The sequence below is a fragment of the Protopterus annectens genome, chromosome 7.part0 (assembly GCF_019279795.1).
Source record: "Protopterus annectens isolate FY-2018-M chromosome 7.part0, PAN1.0, whole genome shotgun sequence".
Classification (NCBI taxonomy): domain Eukaryota; kingdom Metazoa; phylum Chordata; order Ceratodontiformes; family Protopteridae; genus Protopterus; species Protopterus annectens.
The window spans coordinates 1464482861-1464502082 of record NC_056739.1 but is presented as its reverse complement, the minus strand read 5'-3'; the positions used below and the strand labels follow the sequence as shown (position 1 = coordinate 1464502082).

The following is a 19222-nucleotide window of genomic DNA, read 5'->3' as shown; positions in this document are numbered from 1 at the left end:
TAAATGTAGATGTTCGAGTGTTCACACTGCTGCAGTCATCGCACTTGGGTTATCCTGCTGTCAGGCGGTCCCGCAGTTGGCCAGAGTTCCAAAGTCTTGGTCCGGCGTCGGTTGCTGTCGCTTCCTCCCTGACGTCAGTGCGCCAGGTGTATACAAGAGGCATCCAACGCCATTTTCTTTAGTTTTTTTTGCCCCAGATGTCAGGTGCCCCCAAGTAGGTAGGCAATACATATTGCTAATTAAACATATAAAGGAAATAAAAGCAATACCTTCAGTTACAAGCAAATACACCACAAAGGTTGTACAAGACAGAAAGGTACAGAAAAGTTCAGCTAGGTCAGAGGGGATGGAGGGAGGGTAACCTGGACTGCAGCAGTGTGAACACTCAAACATCTACATTTATGGTAGGTACAAAACTATGTTCATCATGTTACACTGCTGCAGTCCTCACACTTGGGTTGAATCCCAAAGCTAAGGATGGGCGGTGAAACTAAACAGGGTTTGGAGAAGCTAGTAGGACTTGCAGAACTGCAGTGGCAAAGCCAGCTCTGGTTTTAGAGTATAGAGGTGATAGTGCTTGGTGAAGGTGTGCACTGAACTCCAAGGTGCAGCCTCCAAAATATCCTTGGTTGGTACCCCTCTGAGAAAGGCTGTTGATGTTGCTGTAGCCCTGGTGGAATGGGACCTAATGTTACCAGGTACAGGTTTTCCCATGGTGTGTGTAGCAGAAACGGATACAATGTCCTATCCATTTTGAAATGGTCTGTTTTGAGATAGCTTTTACTTGTGATCCTACAGCATAGGACACAAAGAGCTGGTCAGATTTTCTGAAAGCCTTAGTTTTATCCAAGTAGTAACGTAATTGCCTGTGAATGTCCAAAGAGTGTAGGAGCCTTTCTCCTTTGTTCTGGGGGTTTGGGAAAAAGGTGGGCAAATGAATGGTTTGGTTTAGGGCCACACTGGATACCACCTTTGGCATAAAGGAAGGGTTAGTTCGTAAGGCGACTCTGTCGATGAAAAATGATGAAAGGCTCCACTGCCATTAGGGCCTGTAGCTCTGAGACTCTTCGTGCTGAAGTTATTGCTAGCAGCAGGGCAGTTTTCCATGATAGAAACTGTAAATCAGCTGTAAAAGCTGGTTCAAAGGGCGGCAGTGTAAGTTTTTCCAGAACAAAGTTGAGATCCCAAGTTGGTGCTCTTCGGGGCGGTCTTATGTCCTTATACCTTCTGAGGTACTGTCTTAGTAGTGGATGTGAAAATATAGGAGGATCCATGTTGTACTGAACTGAAATAGCTGAGGCGTGGATCTTAATAGATGAAAAAGTTCTTTGTGCAACATCTCAGTTAAATATTGTATAATCTGTGGAATATTTGGAACAAGGGGATTTTGGCCTTTAGCCTGGTTCCAGGCACAAAATCTTTTCCATTTGTCTGAATAGGTTTTCCTGGTGCTGGGGCCTCCAGAATGACATCCATAACAGCTTTAGAGAGAAGTGCTGACTGGTTGTTTAGGTAATTTGCCATGCAGTCAGATTTAAAGTCTTGAGCTGGCTTGTGTAGAATCTGATTGTTTTGCTGAGTGAGCAGGTGAGGAATTTGAGGCAAAATCCATGGTGGGCCTTGAACCATGTTCCTTAGTATTGGATACCAGTGTCGGTGGGGCCAGTCTGGAGCAAGGAGCATTATTTGTGGCCTCTCTAATCTGACTTTCAGCAGCACCTTTGCTAGAAGAGGCAGTGGAGGAAAGGCATACACTGTTAATGTTTTCCAAATGAATGACAGGAAGTCCACTTTCCATGCTAGTGGGTGGTATATGTCCTTGTGCAAAATTTCCGAAGTTGGTAGTTTTGGGGGTTGGCAAACAGATCTATGTCTGGGCGCCCCCATTTTTGAGTTATCATTGCGAATACTTGTGGATCTAGTTTCCACTCGGGAGGATCCATGATATTTCTGCTTAGTCTGCCAATGTGTTTTTCTTTCCTTGCAGGAATTGTGCTTGTAGTTGAACTTGGTAGGTCAGTGCTGTGTTCCACAAGGTCATTGTTTGCCTGCACAGGGGGTAGGAATGTGTGCCCCCTTGCTTATGTAACACATTACTGTGGTGTTGTCCGTCTTTATTAGGAGTTGTCCTGGATGTAGGAGATCCTTTAAATCTGTTAGGGCATTTTGTACAGCTAGCATCTCTTTTTGATTGATATGTAGATGCCTTTGATCTGTAGACCATTTGCCCCGAATGCACTGTCCTGCCATGTGTGCTCCCCAGGCATAATCCGATGCATCTGTTATAGTTTGCCTGGCTGTGGGTAAGGTAAAAGGCTGACCCTTGTTGAGGTGACAAGCATTAGCCCACCATAGGAACTCCTGTTGAAGGCAGGGAATGAGTGGAATTATTGTTTCCAAGCTGTGGCTGTGTTGAGTCCATACGCTTTTCAGGTACCATTGTAATTTCCTCATATACAGTTTTGCATATGGTATTAGTAGTATGCAAGATGCCATGAATCCCAAGGCCAGCAGAATTTTTCTTGCAGGGAGTTGGGTCTTTGTTGCCATCATTTTGAAGAATTGAATCAGTTGTCCTTGCTTGTCTGGCGTGAGATAAGCCATCTGGGCCGTTGTATTTAAGCTGGCATCCAGGAATATTGTGTCTTGTGAGGGCACTAGTTTTGATTTATTTTCGTTTACTGTGTACTCTAGGCAACTTAATAGGTGTTTGACAAACGCCAGATGCTTTAAAAGAAGGTCCTTGCTTTTTGCTTGAATAAGGCAGTCATCCAAGTATGGATATATTTGAATTCCTCTTTGTCTGCAGTATGCAATTACTGGTGCCAGGCATTTTGTGAATACCCTGGGTGCAGTAGATAAGCCAAAGGGCAGTGCAGAAAATTGGTAATGGGTTGAACCTGCAATAAATTGGAGGCATCTTCTGCAATTTTGTCCGATAGGGACATGCAGGTATGCCTCCTTGAGATCAATGTTACTAGCCAAGCCTTCTTGCCCAGCATGGGAAGAAGTTGCTGTAGTGTTCGCATCTTGAATTTGGGTACTTGCAGATGTGTTTAGAATTGAGAGGCCCAGAATGGGTCTCCAGGCTTTGTCCTTTCAGGGAACTAGAAAGAGCCTTGAGTAAAATCCTTGTCCTTGCTCCTGTATAGGTAACCCGTTGAATGGCTCTGATGTCCATGAGAGCTGTAATTTGTTTTTAAGCTTCTGCCCATTGATTTGGCAGCAAGTTTGGCATTCCTTTTATCCTTGGTAAAGTGTGAAAGTGGAATCTGTATCCTTGTGAAACAATATTTAGGACCCATTTGTCTTTTGTGATGGTGCGTCAGTTGTCAGCAAAAAGTGCTAATTTTCCTCCCAAGGGAGCTGCCAAGAGGGATTTGCTTGGCGGTCTGAGGGGTAAGTCACTATATGTTGGTCTTCTGATAGCTGGAGACCAGTCTTCTCCTCCTTTCTGGGTTGTGGTACCCCATTGTCGAGGCTTGTAAGGGCCTTGTGACTGACCTCTGCCCCTTGGGCATCTGTATTTGCCCCTCTGTGGTCCGTCAGAAGCTGGAAAGGACCAATTTTTGGTTGGCCAATTTCTGCTGAAAGGAGGGGGTTGGACCTATAATAAATACTTGACAGTCTGCATAGATTTTGCCTTATCCTCCACCTTCTTTAAACCTCTTCTGCTTTTACACCAAATAAAACATCCTGCTGTAAAGGTGCATCCAATAACTTTGCTTTATCATGATCAGGTAAAGTTTGTTCTTTTAACCAAGCATGCCTACGTATGACAGACCCTGTCACTGCGGCTCTACAAGAAGCTTCCAATGAATCAAATCCACATTGCAAAGTATGTTTTCCCACTTGTTCAGCTGCATGCAACAAGTCTTGCATTTCCTTGTAATCAGGCTGCTCTGAATGTGTGATCATTTTTTGTTTTAATTGAGACATCAGGTATTGCTGATATTTCAGCATGTGAAACTGGCAATTTAAGGCCCTCATAGCCAGAATAGCTGAGGTATATACCTTCTTTCCCCTTCTGTCTAGTGCTCTAGAATCCCTTTCAGAGGGTACAGGATTTTTAGCAATAGAGGTCTTAACCCCTTTGGGACCCTGGGAAATGGTTGCTGGGTCAGCAACAGGGCTTTTATGTAAGTATTTGTGTGAGTCAGGGACTCTTATCTGTCTGGTTTGGCTGGTGCAGGAGGTAGTGAATCTGGGTTAAGGCTAGATTCTGAATAAACATCATCCGCAATGTCTAACACGGGTGGGATAGCAAGTGGACTGTGCTGGGGTAGTAAAAGGAACTCTGAGCCTTTTCTTAGAATCAGAGTAATCCTGGCCTTCCCAATGGAAATGTTCCCTCATGGTATGTAAAGTTTCCCCAAAAGAGTAGTCTTCTGGGAGAGAAGCTGAAGGAATAGACTCTTCAGCATCAGAGTCTTCATAAGGGGGAAAAAGAGTATTCCTGTTCCTCATAAGAATCTGAGGAAATTGAAACCTGGTCAGAGGAAACGTAATCCTCCTCCTGTCTTGGCCTTTTATCAGGAGGGAGATGGGAACCCCTGATGAGGGTAATTAAATCTTCAGCCATCTTAAGCATCTCTTTCTTAGGCATGGGGCCTTGTACTGGAGACTGCTGTACAGTCTTTTTTGCTTTTAAAGGGGTTTTCAGCTTTGCGTAGGATTTAATAGTGAGTGTAGTCGGCCTGAAGACACCTTCTGCAGCTGAAGGCATTTCAACTGCACCAGAATCTCCTTCGGTCATGGAGTCGGAAGGGCCTAAAGATAAAGGCTGTGGAGGCCTAGTAATCTCAGCTTGGGAATCGGATGCTGCCTGAGGTTCTAAATCAGAGGTCGTCAGGGTCTGCGTAGGTGCCTCACTGAAAACCGGAGAACCGGCGACTGGGCCAGCAGAGGCCTCTGAGTCTGGTTTGGGTCTCTGCTGCCTGTCCTTATCATTGCATTTTTTATGCATTCTGGTCTGTTGCTCCGACGGCATGGTATAATAAGAACTTCCTACCCAAGTAATGTCGGGCAAAATCAAACCGACGTTTAATAGTTTGTTTATTAAACCTAGCACAAAACAGACAACCTGTGACATCATGGTCTGGGTCTAAGCAAGGAATACAATAAGAATGAAAGTCCTTATGAGGTATTTGCTTCCCACAAGAAATGCAATTAACTTTTTCTGCCATCGGACTGTGGCAAGAAAAGGTTCCCCAATGGGGTACTTAGCTTTATTGAAGACTTCGGTCTGAAATTCGATTTGAAAATCTCAGGAGTCGGCCGACCGGCACTTGTGAACTGCTTCTGCTTCGGGCACCACGCGGCAAGAGAGACTTAAGAAAATGGCATTGGATGCCTCTTGTATACACCTGGCGCACTGATGTCAGGGAAGAAGCGACAGCAACAGACGCCGGACCAAGACTTTGGAACTCTGGCCGACTACGGGACCGCCTGGTGACAGGATAACCCAAGTGTGATGACTGCAGCAGTGCAACACTATGAACATCATGGCTTAACATTTCAAACAGTGAATCTGAAAGCATGCTGTCTTCTGGAACCATAACTTAAACTTATACTTAAATGTCAACTAACGGAACAGACACTGCATCTTGAAGCAATTTTTTACCCAAACAGAATGGAACAAAATGATAGCAGCACCACACGACTAAAATGCATGAATTCGTACACATTCAGCATATCATAAGAGCAGCTCACCAAAACCAATGTCAGCGTTTTCATGTAAAGAAACCTTACAAAGCAAAATTTCAAGCAATAACCACAAACTGTAAAATCCACAATAAAATGCAGCAGGACCAAGAAATGGCAACTACTGCAACTTTATTCACTAAAACCACAACTAATGCTTTTGTCTGTAATAAACTTAATCAGATGAGATTCACTTGAATAGTCCACCATATTTAAAGCGCATCTCATTATCATGCAACTTCCAATGTATCAGATTTAAAGAGCCCACACACAATTGTAAGCAATGTAAAAACTAGAAATTTAAGTAATTCTAGGCATAACACCTCAAACAACTTCCAAGCTGTGTGTGACTATTAAAATATACAAACATTTGTATATTTTGGCATCCTGTGAATTCCATATCAGTCAAAAGGTCTGGTATAGAGAAATTAGAGAGGAACAAGTTGTGTGTGCTTAGTGTTAGGTACCTGTTTTCTTTTTTTGGCTAAACTGGACTAAAGTCACGCCGATCACACAAACTCCACCCATTCCACCCCCCTCCCACCAATGCCCCACCTATTTTGTGATGACTTGCCAAACTTAAAGGAAGAAGAAAAGAACAAAAGAACTAGTGCACTGCCATTGCTGCAGCTATGCTGTTAAGTATGTATATTATGAAAAAGTCAATATGGTGCATTTTTCTCCAGTTATTTATTTTCAACATTTCCGTCGATACTTCGGATATTAAGTTTCTTTCCAGTCTTGCGCCGCGCCTGGGTGGGGGGTCAATTGCTAAGTGTTACTGCCATCTTGTACTGGACTGACCTCCCACTCTTTTTCTTTACATGTCAACAATATATAAAAAAAGATAAAGGGTTGTGGATGAATGGATTTCAGGTAATATGTTTTGTTTTATGTTTCAAAAGTATAGCGTTATAATCTCAGAAAAGCAGGTAACTTCACACAACAATCTCTAATACAAGTTTACGAAGATGCAGACTGGACTGAGGACAAATCAGGTTAAAAGTTACAGCAGTATTGTATACACTGCATGGTGAAGTTCTAAAATCAGTCTGACTACAGTGCAACACAACACTGGGCAATGTTGGAGTGCTTAAGCATTTTAAATCTTGCTATAAGATTTCTTTTGTCTTTCTTTAGTGTAGTTGGTAGGATATAATAAAAAAAAATACGTTTTTCCCACCGGGAGTACTGCCTTCCAGTGATATTCTACAAACATTATAGCAGAAAATAAAGCATTTGTTTGTTGTGTAGTAGTAGTGTATGTCCCCATCGCGCTTCAGCCGGATATACATACTTTCTCCTTCTCTCTCTGCGGCACAAAAAAAGGACAATTTGTCTGAAAACCGGACAGTTCGGTCAAAAACCGGACAGCTGGCAACCCTACTTAGTGTACAATTGGATAGTTTAGATTTTAACTGGGTATGATGAAATTGTTCCATAAAGAAACTGGTGCAATGTACCATTCAACTACCTGGATTTTGTACAGACCCCCAACACACATTTTCAAACCTTTGATCTATCCCTTTTAAAACTGGAATTTGAGAAGGTAATAGCATCTACATTTACAAACTGTACTTAACTTGGGACCTTCAACTCTTGTTATAACTCTGGAGGTACAAGTTCAGAGGAATGTCTAGACCATCATTGTATCTGTGCTGTGTTCACACCTGCAAAAGCTATCATGAGAGTTCAGAAGAGATGCTCCCTAAGTAATTACACAGCTACAACTTAACACAGGTAAATTCAGCAACTATATATAATAGATAGAGAGAGAGAGAGAAAGCTTTTGAAGTCACTGTCTGTCGGAATCCCATAAATGGAGAGTATATTTATCCCTCATTGTAGACAGATCTATGCAATGGACAGCTTTGTAATCCAGGGGACTGAGGGGGTTTCAGGTAGAGAAAATCTTGTTAACCTTCATCAAGAGAGGCAGACGGTATCAAGAGATAAAGCAATGGATTACTGCAATAGCAATGCTGCAGAGCACCGCAGTGGACTGTTGTGATGAAGCCTGAATCACATGTCAAAGCTCTTAATTTAGCAGTCAACCAACCCCATTAGTCACCTATAGGTATAATCATTCAGTAGTGACAATGGAGATCATGATGTTAACCATTAGAAAGGATGTTACTTCCCAGGGTAGCTAGGCTCGCCCCTCATGACAGTGATCATTGACAGTAGCCACTTTTTCAAGTTGGGCAGTCAGCTAAGGTGGTCTGGCCACCTAGTGAGGAAGCCCTCTGGGCATACCCTACAGCAAGTGGTTCAGGCACTGCCACCTGAAAGGAGATGCCTAGGCAAACCTATGACTAGTTGGAGGTATTCTTTAAGGTAGTCTAAGAATGCTCAAGTTCACCAGATAAACTAGACACTTGTGGGAGCAAAAGACTGGTCTACACTGCTCACCTTGCAACCAACTGTGATGTGACCCAAACAGGACAAGTTGTTTATAAAATGATTAAATAAATCCTTGTCTTTTCAGAAGGCTGATGTAATCAAATGTTACACAATACAAACAGAGCATGTATCAGCTATTTTTGGATTTTAAAAATTTAACCTTCACCAGCCCTACTTTTATTCTGTTAAAAGATTTAAAGAAAGCAGTGAATGGTAACTGCACTTACTTAACAGGTCAAAGGATACAGTCACATGTGCCATGGCTCTCTACACATACAAGTCTATATAACAGATTTAGAAAGGATCTTTTTCTAATTTAAGAAATAAAGGATTGTTGTCCCGTATACAACTTTTAGCAGGTGGCTACTAGTGTTGTGTTAAAAGGTCATCTCAGACTTGACAGTACTCCAGAACCACAAATCATGCAAATAAGTAATATGTACTGACTACATCTCAAGTCTTCTTGTTACTCAAAAGAACAAGGATACATATAAATAGCAGGGGTATAGAAGTGTCTCTACAAAAAAAATTTAAAAAAAAGTGCAACAGTTTGTTTTTAAATTCATTTTAGTTTAATAGTTATTTTTTCAGGATGTCAGAATTTGAATTATCAGGTCGTTTGCACCACAATGGAGGACATACTGGGAATACGCCACTGCATATTAAACATAAGATAAGTTGTGCATACAGCTATCCATTTGTTATGCACACAGTAGTTAGGTGGTGTCTCAAAGTCTGGACTGCCAGGCATTACAGATACTGTGTTTAGACGTTAAGGGTCATTTTATGCACAGCATAAGAAAATGGCATCAGTAAAATGGTCTGAGTGTAGCCTTGATTCTATTACTAAGCTACTACAGACAGCTACTCAAATAATTTTGTCTTACTGAACATGGAACCAGAGCCATATCCAACATGAGACATACTACGCAGATGCCTATGGTGAAGTACTGGGCGGGGAGCCCCATAATATGTTTAAGTAAAGCTGGTCCACTTCCAAACCCAATTATATATACTAAGTATCCGCTTCAGTCTCATCATTCAAAACAATTTGTTTTAAAAATTGTCCATAGCTCAAGCCAAGGACATAAATCCAATCTCTACTTTTAAAAACAAGGGAATTTAATATTTTACCTCTACAAATAAAATCAGTACATTAAAACTCCACCAGCCCAAGACCACATAATATTTACTTAAAATTGCTTTTATCATGCATAAGATGTCTTGCTTCAATGTAAAGCCAATAAATCTTGTAAAAAAAAGGGCTTGTTTACTTTAACGTGTGCAGCAGTCACTGAAAAGAATCCAGTCTACACACATTTAAAAGACCAATGACTTCACAAAATACAAAACTGCTTGACAGTACAACATGCAATCTACATCTAGAGGTAGACGAGGCTCGGTTTAGCTAGGCGCATAGGAGAACAGTGATATATAACCAGGCAGGAATGTCTCCACGGACAGACTGTATACTTGTGGAACTGTGGAAGATGGTAGGGAAGAAAGTGAAAAAAGATCTGGAAGAATTTATTTAACAGCATTAAAAAAAAGTTTTGCTATCTACCTTGACGAAAAAAATCTTTTAAGCCTGCTTGTAGTATAAAATACCTATGCAAACACTTCCAAGAAGAAATCCTAAATATTTTGGACTTTGTTGCATACCCGAGTCATACACATGTCCTCTTATTGTTCCCCATGTAAATTGCTTTTCCAGTCTCTTGTCCACCTTTTCCTAACCTCCTCTGACTTCTATAGTTAACAAGCAGTTTTTATATGCCCCATTAAATTACCCCGTTTTTAACGGGGGCTTCTGCACTAGACTTGACTAAATAGGATTATTTTGATATGGAATAGAGGATCTGATTTGCCCAGACATAGTAAGGCCCAACTTCAATGCTATTGGCTACCAAAAATTGCAATTACTAAATATGGAAATCAAAATCTAAACCAGTTATAAACAAAGTGCACTTTAAAAGGAGATTATCACTAGATATGAGCTCTTCAGAAAAGGAAAAGAACAAATTACACAGAAATACATGGAATTTGTGGGAATACACACAGAATAATGCTGAGGAAGACGACGGAGGTTAAAGGCAGGAAAATGAGCATTTTATGTAATGTTGAGTGAATCAAAATTTAAGACATCGGTATACAGCATGAAAAGAAAATGTTAATATGGTTTTCTTTCTCACTATATACGTACCTTTGCTGTTTTTTAAAAAATTTCACATCTAAAGATGATTAAAAAAGCTTACTTTCACACATTAGATAGGATCATTATTTTGGAAATTTTTCCAAATTTCATACACACACTAATGTTGACAGGCTGAGCTTGTAAGCTGTTACTTATCTGCTTGAGCCCATTGCTCATTTTCCAGACTTTTCACTTCAACACTCAAGAAAGCTTAACATTTTTAAACCCACAACCCCTTTAAAATTGCAGTCAATACACAAAAATATACACATTTAGAAAAGGTGGAGTTACCCCAAATAAAATACCTACAAGCATTACCTATTCTAATGTTAGGTTTAATCCTTCTGAAAGCACATGCTGAAACTGGTGTTTCCACTTTGACGCTGTCCTTATCTCTGTTCCCCTACAAGATGTGAAAACTTGTAAATTCTTAGTAAACATTTAAAAGTACATGGATGGACTAACATTAAACTAAAATGTAGACAGTTACATTTAATGAGTGAAGTACTAAAACCTGCTGAGGAGCAAGTTACACAATCCTCCAGGAAAACATTGTGAAGGCAGCTGGACATTGCAACCAGAGTTTCACCACCTGCCTCAACATCCACCGACTCCAAGGATATAATGGCTTCTTTTCATTCTACTGTACAGTAAATTACTTTCCACATCACACTGACACAGTTTAAGTAATAGCTTTTTGCTGTTCTGACTACCTCTAATATTGCTGTTAGCCACTTTATGGCCCATTTTTAAGCATACATATCATGTGCCCTCTATGAATTAAATATTGCTGAGGATCACAAGTCCAGTTGCTTATTTGTAACTTCATATAATTTATGCAATGTATTCCTGACAGCTTCTCTGGTAGAACAGAAACCCACAGGTTCTCTGTGGGTTCTGTCTGCTAGTTTTGAAATGGTTGAGAAGCCTCAGCCAGCCAGTCTTCCCTTCATTTCAACCTCGGATTTCTTCAGTTTATCAGTTCATCTGAATTTCTGCTTAAAGCATCTTTGATTCTTTCCGTCTTTTGCAATTTGACTATATATTTTCCCAATCTTATTTTAAGTACAGGAGTCCATTTGATTTTTTTCCCTCCTCTAAATTATTGGAAACCATCGGATATATTAAAGCAGAAAATGAACAGCCACTGTTTTTTCTCACTTTTCTCTATTTCCTCTCAAAATGCATTCTTTGCTGGGATCCAGCCAGTGTAATGACTAGCCAGTAACTGAATGTCACCCATACTGGTAGCTTTGACTGGCTTTTAACACTGTTCACATTGGGAGAGCTATAAAAGTGCATATTGATCACTACTGCAGTGGCCATAACTATATGGGTTATATCCTGTGAAGGATACAACATCCGGCAGCTTCCACAGCACCCAAACTGTCAAAGCTGCTCAAGCTCAGCTAACTGAAAGACAAGTTTGGGTGCGAAGCCCTTAAGAGCCTTCCTGTTGCTGAAGAGTACACTCAGATTGAGGATCTATGACTGGTTTGTACTTTTCTTTGCTGGGAAGATAAATTAAGCTTCCATTTTATGAAATTTGATGTTCTATCGCTTTCCTCTTCAGGAAAGTTAATTTTAAGCTAGGCGTTTTGTATTTTAACTGACTGCCTTAAAACTAATGTACTTTTAAAAGTAGCGTTAACTGAACACACCTTTCAGTGGAGAAATTGTGCTTTTTGCTTGGTGGGGCTGGCAAAGCTTGAATGCTTTTTTTACCATTTCATTCCTGTCAAAACAACTTGGTCTGCTAGTTTTACAGGTATCTGCTGCTTGCTTTTCTCAGGAAAGCGGCTCTATTTCTGGCTTGACCATGGAACAGACTACCAGTCCCACAGTTTGGTCCTAACCACAAAAAGAAAAAGTTAAGCAACAGCCTTTGCACTACATCAGGCTAGCAATTTCCCTTAACTGCAGGTGGGTTTACTCCACTGTGGCCATTTGTTACACCTCAGATCACTCATCTTTTACACAAGATCCCTCTGATATAGTACCTACAGCCACTATGGACTAGGGATTAGTCACATCCTCTCTGGATGTTGAAGACCCCTCTATGGGCAAGGGAGATCCATTCTTGTTGGTCCTGGGAAAAAAACAGGGCAGGTTTCCCTGTTATACCTGAATTCTGTGCCCGTCCCTGGGGAGCAACTACTGTCATTAGTAACAGCTTACCCATTTTTCTAGTTTAATGCAACAGAAAAACATACTGACTCCAATTTTCTATAGACAGGAGTGTTTTTTACTGGGTCTGGCTCAGTACTTAAGTAAGGCTATTCACCTTTCTTGTAAAGTAGTCTCCGGTTAAAGAGAGATTCTTTTTTCCTGCAGAGATTCAAGATTCTGAATATTAAGATGATGCACAGACAGACTTTTTTCCTCAGATTTCTAAGTCAGACTTGGGAAAGCTCCAGTTCTTATTCTCCCTGTGGGGGGTTTCTTTCTGTTAAAATGTGCCGGTATTTTCAGCGGGAGAACACTTAGGTTTCTCAGTCCCTCAGAAAATACTACAACTTTTACAGAAGGCTTTTTCAGAACCTACACCTATTCCTCTTATTCTGTCTTTAGAGGATGAGTGTGCTGTTAGCAATTTTCCTGTCAGCCATCTGTCACTTAAAAGGAAGGCAGGCTCTATAAAATTCCTCAGTCTTAAAATTTTACACACAATTCCCAAACCTGGCCCAAACTACAGCCTTAGTCACATTGCTAAGCTCTTAGTTAATTTTAATCCTACTCTTTGATAAGGATAGGAAAATTGATCGATATGGGGAAAAAGTGGACACTTAGAATTTTGAAATGTTAGGTTAATATATTAAAGCTTATTCATACAAATATTGAAAGCATGAGGAATGTTTTATCTAGAGTTTCTTATTGTGAGGAACAATCTGCTTCAAACAACGTTTTGTTTTGCACAAGTCAACTGTTTGCAGTGTATTGTAGGACTGTTGATACTGCTTCCAGGGATATGGCCACTTACTCTTAAGGGGATTTGCATGGCTGTATTCTTAAAACCTTCCAAATGACATTTTAAAAACCTTCTGCTGCAGAAGTGATCAAAAAGTCAGATGAAAAGGGCAAGATCCGTGGAATCCAAGATTGTTCAGGTGTCCTTCTGAATTTCTCAAGGGGATGAACTTTCTCTCTTTTTCTACAGAAAACAGAAGAGAGAGACTCAGCAGAACTTAGCTAAACAGATGTTTAAGGAATAGCAAGGGAGTTGGCAGAGAGTCTATAACTTCCCCAAACTAAGGACAGTCCAATATCTTTGACTAAGACACCTTGTGACCCCCTCCCACCCTGGCCAACTTTTTTCCCCCCATAAAGAAACTCCTTTTCTCTTTCTTTTGCAGCAGAGTGCTTCAGACACATGGTTCTAATCATTCAGCAAGATTACAGATGGCAACAGGAAGAACTTCCTCCTTTCCCACGGGTCACTCCTCTACCTCCAGATCAGACTCATTTCCACCTGTTCATCACATGCTGTCCCAAGGACATGTAGAACCAAGTTCCTCCTTCACGAGTAGGGGAAGTGTTCATTTTATTAAAGGATGGCCCTACTGCCAAAGAAAGAAAATACTCAGACAAGTTCTCGATCTTTCTTTTCTAAACTTACTTGTGATAGCGCCCAATGTCAAAAATTGTCACTTCACGATCTTAACACTTCTTCCTCTCAAGTTTCCTGGTAAAACTAGACTGTCATTACATCCCTAATCATCCAGCCATTCCTTATGGTACGATATGTTTGGATCACATCAGTTCTCTACCTTACCCTTTGGACCATCAACTGCACCAACAGCGTTCACAAAGTGTCTAGCTCCAGTTATAGCTCATTTCAGGCTACAAGGTATCCACATTTTTCCTATCTTTTCAGATCCCAGTGCTGAGATTTGTCAGAAGAGAAACCTTTTGGTGTAGACAACAAATATCCTTAAAACCAGGTCTCCCCCCTTCTCCCTTATTGCTCCAAAGCTGTCACCATATACATTATGGACTTGAGACAACTCTAAACAATCTTTGGCACCCAGGACCTCTTCAATGTGGTTTCAGACAATACCACAGTCTTAGGGTACATCAAGCAAGGGTGAACCAGGTTGTACACCTTTTGCAGACTACCCATGTTAGTTTGGGCTAAGCTGCACAGCACAATCTCACTCCACAAGCATCCTATTTTCCAGAGCAAAAAATATGTGGCAGACAAGGAACAGGGCAGACACGAATGGAAACTAGATAAGGTAGTCTTCCAGGGTTTGATCCACCAGTGGGCAGCTCCTCAAGTAGACCTTTTGCCTCCTCTTTGAGCAATCAACTGGCAAGCTTCTGTTCCAGGACTCTATACAAGTAGGCCTGGAAGACAGATGCCTTCTTTTCATTGGACAGGAATGCTCCTATATTTTTCTTCCACCCTTTCCACTAACATCCTGGATATTTCTGAAGACTCAGAAAGAAATCCCCAAGATCACTGTGGTGACACTTCTGGCCTAGGCAAATGCAGGTCCCCCTTCTTTTAGAAATAACCATCATCACAAGCTTCCTCGCAGAATGGATCTACTCACACAACAGGGGTGTTTGATACACTAAGACATCAACTGTATTCAACTGACTGCTTGGATGAAATGTTTTAATTCCTTTTCGGCATCTGTTTACTGAGGATGTGCAGCAGGTACTAATGGAGGCAAGAAAGCCTGCTACTAGAAAATCATACTGGCAAATAGAAAAAAGTTTTTTTAAGATGGTGGCAGACATGCAACCAGCACACATTCAGAGCTAGCTGCTCTCTGGTTTTACAATATTTGTGAGTTACTATCCTATGGCTTTTCTTATTCTTCCAAAGTAAATTTATCAGCCATATCAGCACTTCTGCCCTTAGATCCGCTTATTTTAAGGCAATCTAATGTCAAAATGTTCCTTTAAAAAGTTTTTACATAAGAATGTCAGGTTAACCAGTGGCCCCTTCCTTGGGATCTTAACTATATTACACAGAATACAACACTTGCCCCATTTGAAACAGCTTATCTAGTTGACTTAAGATTCTTAGCATGGAACACAGTTTTACTGATTGCTCTGACCTATGCAAGAAGGGTAGTTGAGATGCAAGCTCTTACTGTGAGTCAACCCTACCTCATTTTCCATAAGGACAGGGCTTCTTGAGAACTAATTTTTCTTTTATGCCAAAAGTGGTATCCACGTTTACTTTAAGCCAAAACTATCCATTTCCCAATTTTCACTACTGAATCTAAAAGGGAGGGTGAAAGGATACTCTATACAGTGGATGCCCACAGACAACTCTGGTACTATCTTGACAGAACTCCCTCTCAGATCTTTAAATCAGTTGTGTATTTCTTGTGAAGGTAAAACAGACTCGTTCCAAATGACTAAGGCCCTTACCTTTTGTTATATTCACAAGACAAATATATTCCAGGCAGGATCAAGGCCCACTTTACCACGGCCTTGGGCTTCATGAATGGGTCTTTTGGAAAAGGGTGAATTCTAGAAATTTTCTACAAGCTGCTAATTGGTTCTCTGTATATACTTTTACAAATCACTGTAAGCTTGATTCCTTCTCTATGTCCAGATCAAGCTTTGCTATGACCATTCTCCAGAGGATCCTGGACTTCTCTCCTTTCACCTGCAAATATGTAGTTAGCTATGGCAATTTATCCATATAGCTAAGGCTACTGTAGCAGTGATCAACAAGTTGAACCTACCATAATAGATGTTCAAATGATCACAGTTGCAGTACCTACTACTCCCTCTCCCTCAATCTCCCTTGTTTTTTAACTTTTTTTTTTTTTTTTTTTTTAATGCCAGAGTATGGACATCTGGGTTTTTTTTAGCCATAGCATAGTTCTTTCTGGACTCAGTCTCCTTTCTGCTGGCAGGAAAGCTTTGAAGGGCTTTGCACCCAACCTTGTCTTTTAGTTAGTTCAACTCGAGCTGCTTGACAATCTGGGCACGTGAAAGGTGCTCCTGAAGCTTTGGAAGCTGGCTGGCTTATATCCTTGGCAGAATTAAAAACATAACTAAGGCTACTGCAGCAGCAATCATTCAAACATTCACTGGTAAATTCAACTTACACAGCTGTACTTTTTCTGCTGCTCAGTTTACAATTCATCTCAAAGTATTTGCACATCACAGTTTTGCAGTCAATTCAAACAGTAAATCCTATTTTAGATTTCACAATTCATTTACTCAAAAGGAACATAAGCTGTGAATGTGGCCCTTGGTGCATTAATGAACATATATATGCGTGAAGCATGACAGTCTTATCATAGTTTCCTGGTACGGCCTCACCAGTACTGGGTAATACAAGACTCGAGTCCAAATGATTAGAAATCAGAGCACCAAATGAACTACATGCATCAAGTTAACAGGCAAGCCACCTGGACAGAACTGACATTTTAGCCTCTATAGTGATATCTAAATTTCATAAGGCTAATGTGTTTTGTTCAAAAAATAACACCAATGAAGCTGTAACAAAAGTACACAATGAGATCTTCTGCATTAAAAAGTTTTGTATACAATACAACTATGCCAACTTTTGTACTTGCAACTCTTACAATGCTTCCTTTCTTAGGCAAACTACTCTATTCCTGAACAACGAGAGAGACTGCCATTTTATTTTTATGTATCACATTTATAAACAGTCTATGTAACTACTTTTGCCAAACATTTGTTACAGGAAGATGTACTACACAACCTGAATGATGGGCATGTCTGTAGATTCAATTATAGTTTTACATCAGACTGCTCATTTGTAATCAAGCATAACTGTTAAAGCAGTTAACAGTAACTGGCAAGTGTAACTTTTGTCATGCAGATGTCTGCTATAAGGGTCTTTTGTCTGCAGTTTGGACAGTTTTCTAACAGTTTTTTGAAATATGGAGAAAGCTGCAAGAAAAATTGTCATCAGATATTAGTTGGCCCAAATCCTAGCAATAACCACCAGACAGGGAAGGAGCCACAGAACCATCAAATAAATCCAACAGCACAATTCTCTAGTACTGATTTCAAAATACAACTCAGTTAGGGTTGAGGTGGGGCTGGCAAAGGTGTGTAATGAAAACATGACAGCAACATAGGTCTTCAATGTACAGATTCTTGAAGCAAACAATGGCATAGTGGAGCAAGTTTTTAATACATATGTCAGTTGCAGTTAAGCTGTCGGATATTGCCAACATCCTGGTAGATCAGTTCAGTGCCAACTTCTCCCCTCTCACTCCCTAAAGGGCCCATATCTAGATAGGAAGAATGCAGAATCCCTGTAATCACATCTATTCAGGTAAAAGCTGCACTCTCTAAAACCAAAAACACAGCATCCATGGGACGGGACAACATCCCAGGCTGCGTTTTACATGAACTTCAGAACAAACTGTCTCCCCACCTAAGCACCATGTTCAATCAGTCTCACATCAGGCTTTGTGCCCACTGAATGGCACACAGCAACAGTTATCCCACTCCACAAAGGGGGAGCCACCACTGATCCTGGGAACTATCCACCCTATTAACCTGACGAGCCTGGACTGCAAGGCCATGGAACATATCATCATGGAACTCAGACACTGGTAACCTCCAAACTCTGGACCCCACCCAGTTCAGGTTTGTGAAAGGCAGATCATGCCTTTTGAACCTGATCGACTTCTTTGCAGCAGTCACCAAAGCCGTAGACGAGGGTAATGTAGTTCACACAGCCTATCTTGACCTCTCCAAGGCTTTTGGCACCATCCCTCATTCTGGAATTATAGCTAAACTCACTAAACTAGGTATAAATCCCTTCATCACAAGATGGGTTGCCAACTGGCTCACTGATAAAACCCACACTGTAAAAGGTGCAAACTCCAAATCTGACTTCAAACCAGTGACAAGTGGAGTAACACAGGGTTCAGTCCTGGGACCTCTCCAGTTTGGTATCTACTTCTCTGAAGTGCAGGCTAACAAAGAAGGCCTCTGGCTAATGAAGTTCGCAGATGACCGCAAACTAGGAGCTATAGTAGAGTCCCCAAATGATGTGGACATCCTACAGTAGGGCCTCACTGACACAAATCCCAGGTGTCAGAGGCATGGCCTCTATCTCAGTGCAAGAAAGTGCATTGTCATCCCCTTTGGTAAAAACTCTGTACCCATGAACTACCACAAAAACAGTCTACTTAATGCCAAATGTGTGATGAGAGACCTTGGGACCCAGGTGGACAGTAGTCTCTCCTTTGATAATCACATTGCCACACTAGTCAGAAAATCCTTCTATATGTGCCACACCTCATCACAGAAGAGTTTTCATCCTGGGGGGGCGGGGGTCATTGTCCCCCTCTACTCGGCACTCAGACCCATTAGAGTACAAACGCCACTTTTGGCATGTACCTCACAAAACATCTGCAGCAGCTGAAAAGGCAACAGAAGTACCTCACAAAGAGGATTACTGGCCTCAAACAGATACCCTACACTGACTGTCAAAAAACTCCAGCTTTACTCTGTAGCATATCACCTACTCCAAGGAGATTTCTGGCTAACAGAAAGCCATGTTAAACCCAGAGCTGTTGGACATGTTACACCTAAAGAAATCTCAATCCCTCCAAGCTACACTCTCTAGGGACCTAAACCTTGTCACCACAATAAACAGGACATGCTGGAGGGATAGATTCCTATCCCTGAGACTTCCTATACTCAGGAACAAGCTACCCATCTATGTCAAGCAAAGTTCCTCATTAGCACTCAAGAAAAATTTTGATGAGTGGATGGAAAATAGGAAATACACCCCGGGGATCACTTCTGTGGCTCTACTCGACAGGGGCGCAGGAAATTAACCATGGAACCTTGCTGGCTAGACTTACTTAGGCCCTTGGGCCGACAGCCTAGTACCTACCTATGAACCTATGATGGAAAAAGCAGATTCTTTACCAGTTGTAAAATAGATACCAAACAGCA

The 19222-nt window shown here is 41.1% G+C and overlaps 1 protein-coding gene across 1 annotated transcript in view; it reads right to left on the bottom strand.

The window, feature by feature from the left end:
- The window catches only part of ITPR1 (inositol 1,4,5-trisphosphate receptor type 1), a 2510606-nt gene that overhangs the window by 1668549 nt on the left and 822835 nt on the right, over window positions 1–19222 (bottom strand). The window lies entirely within an intron of this gene.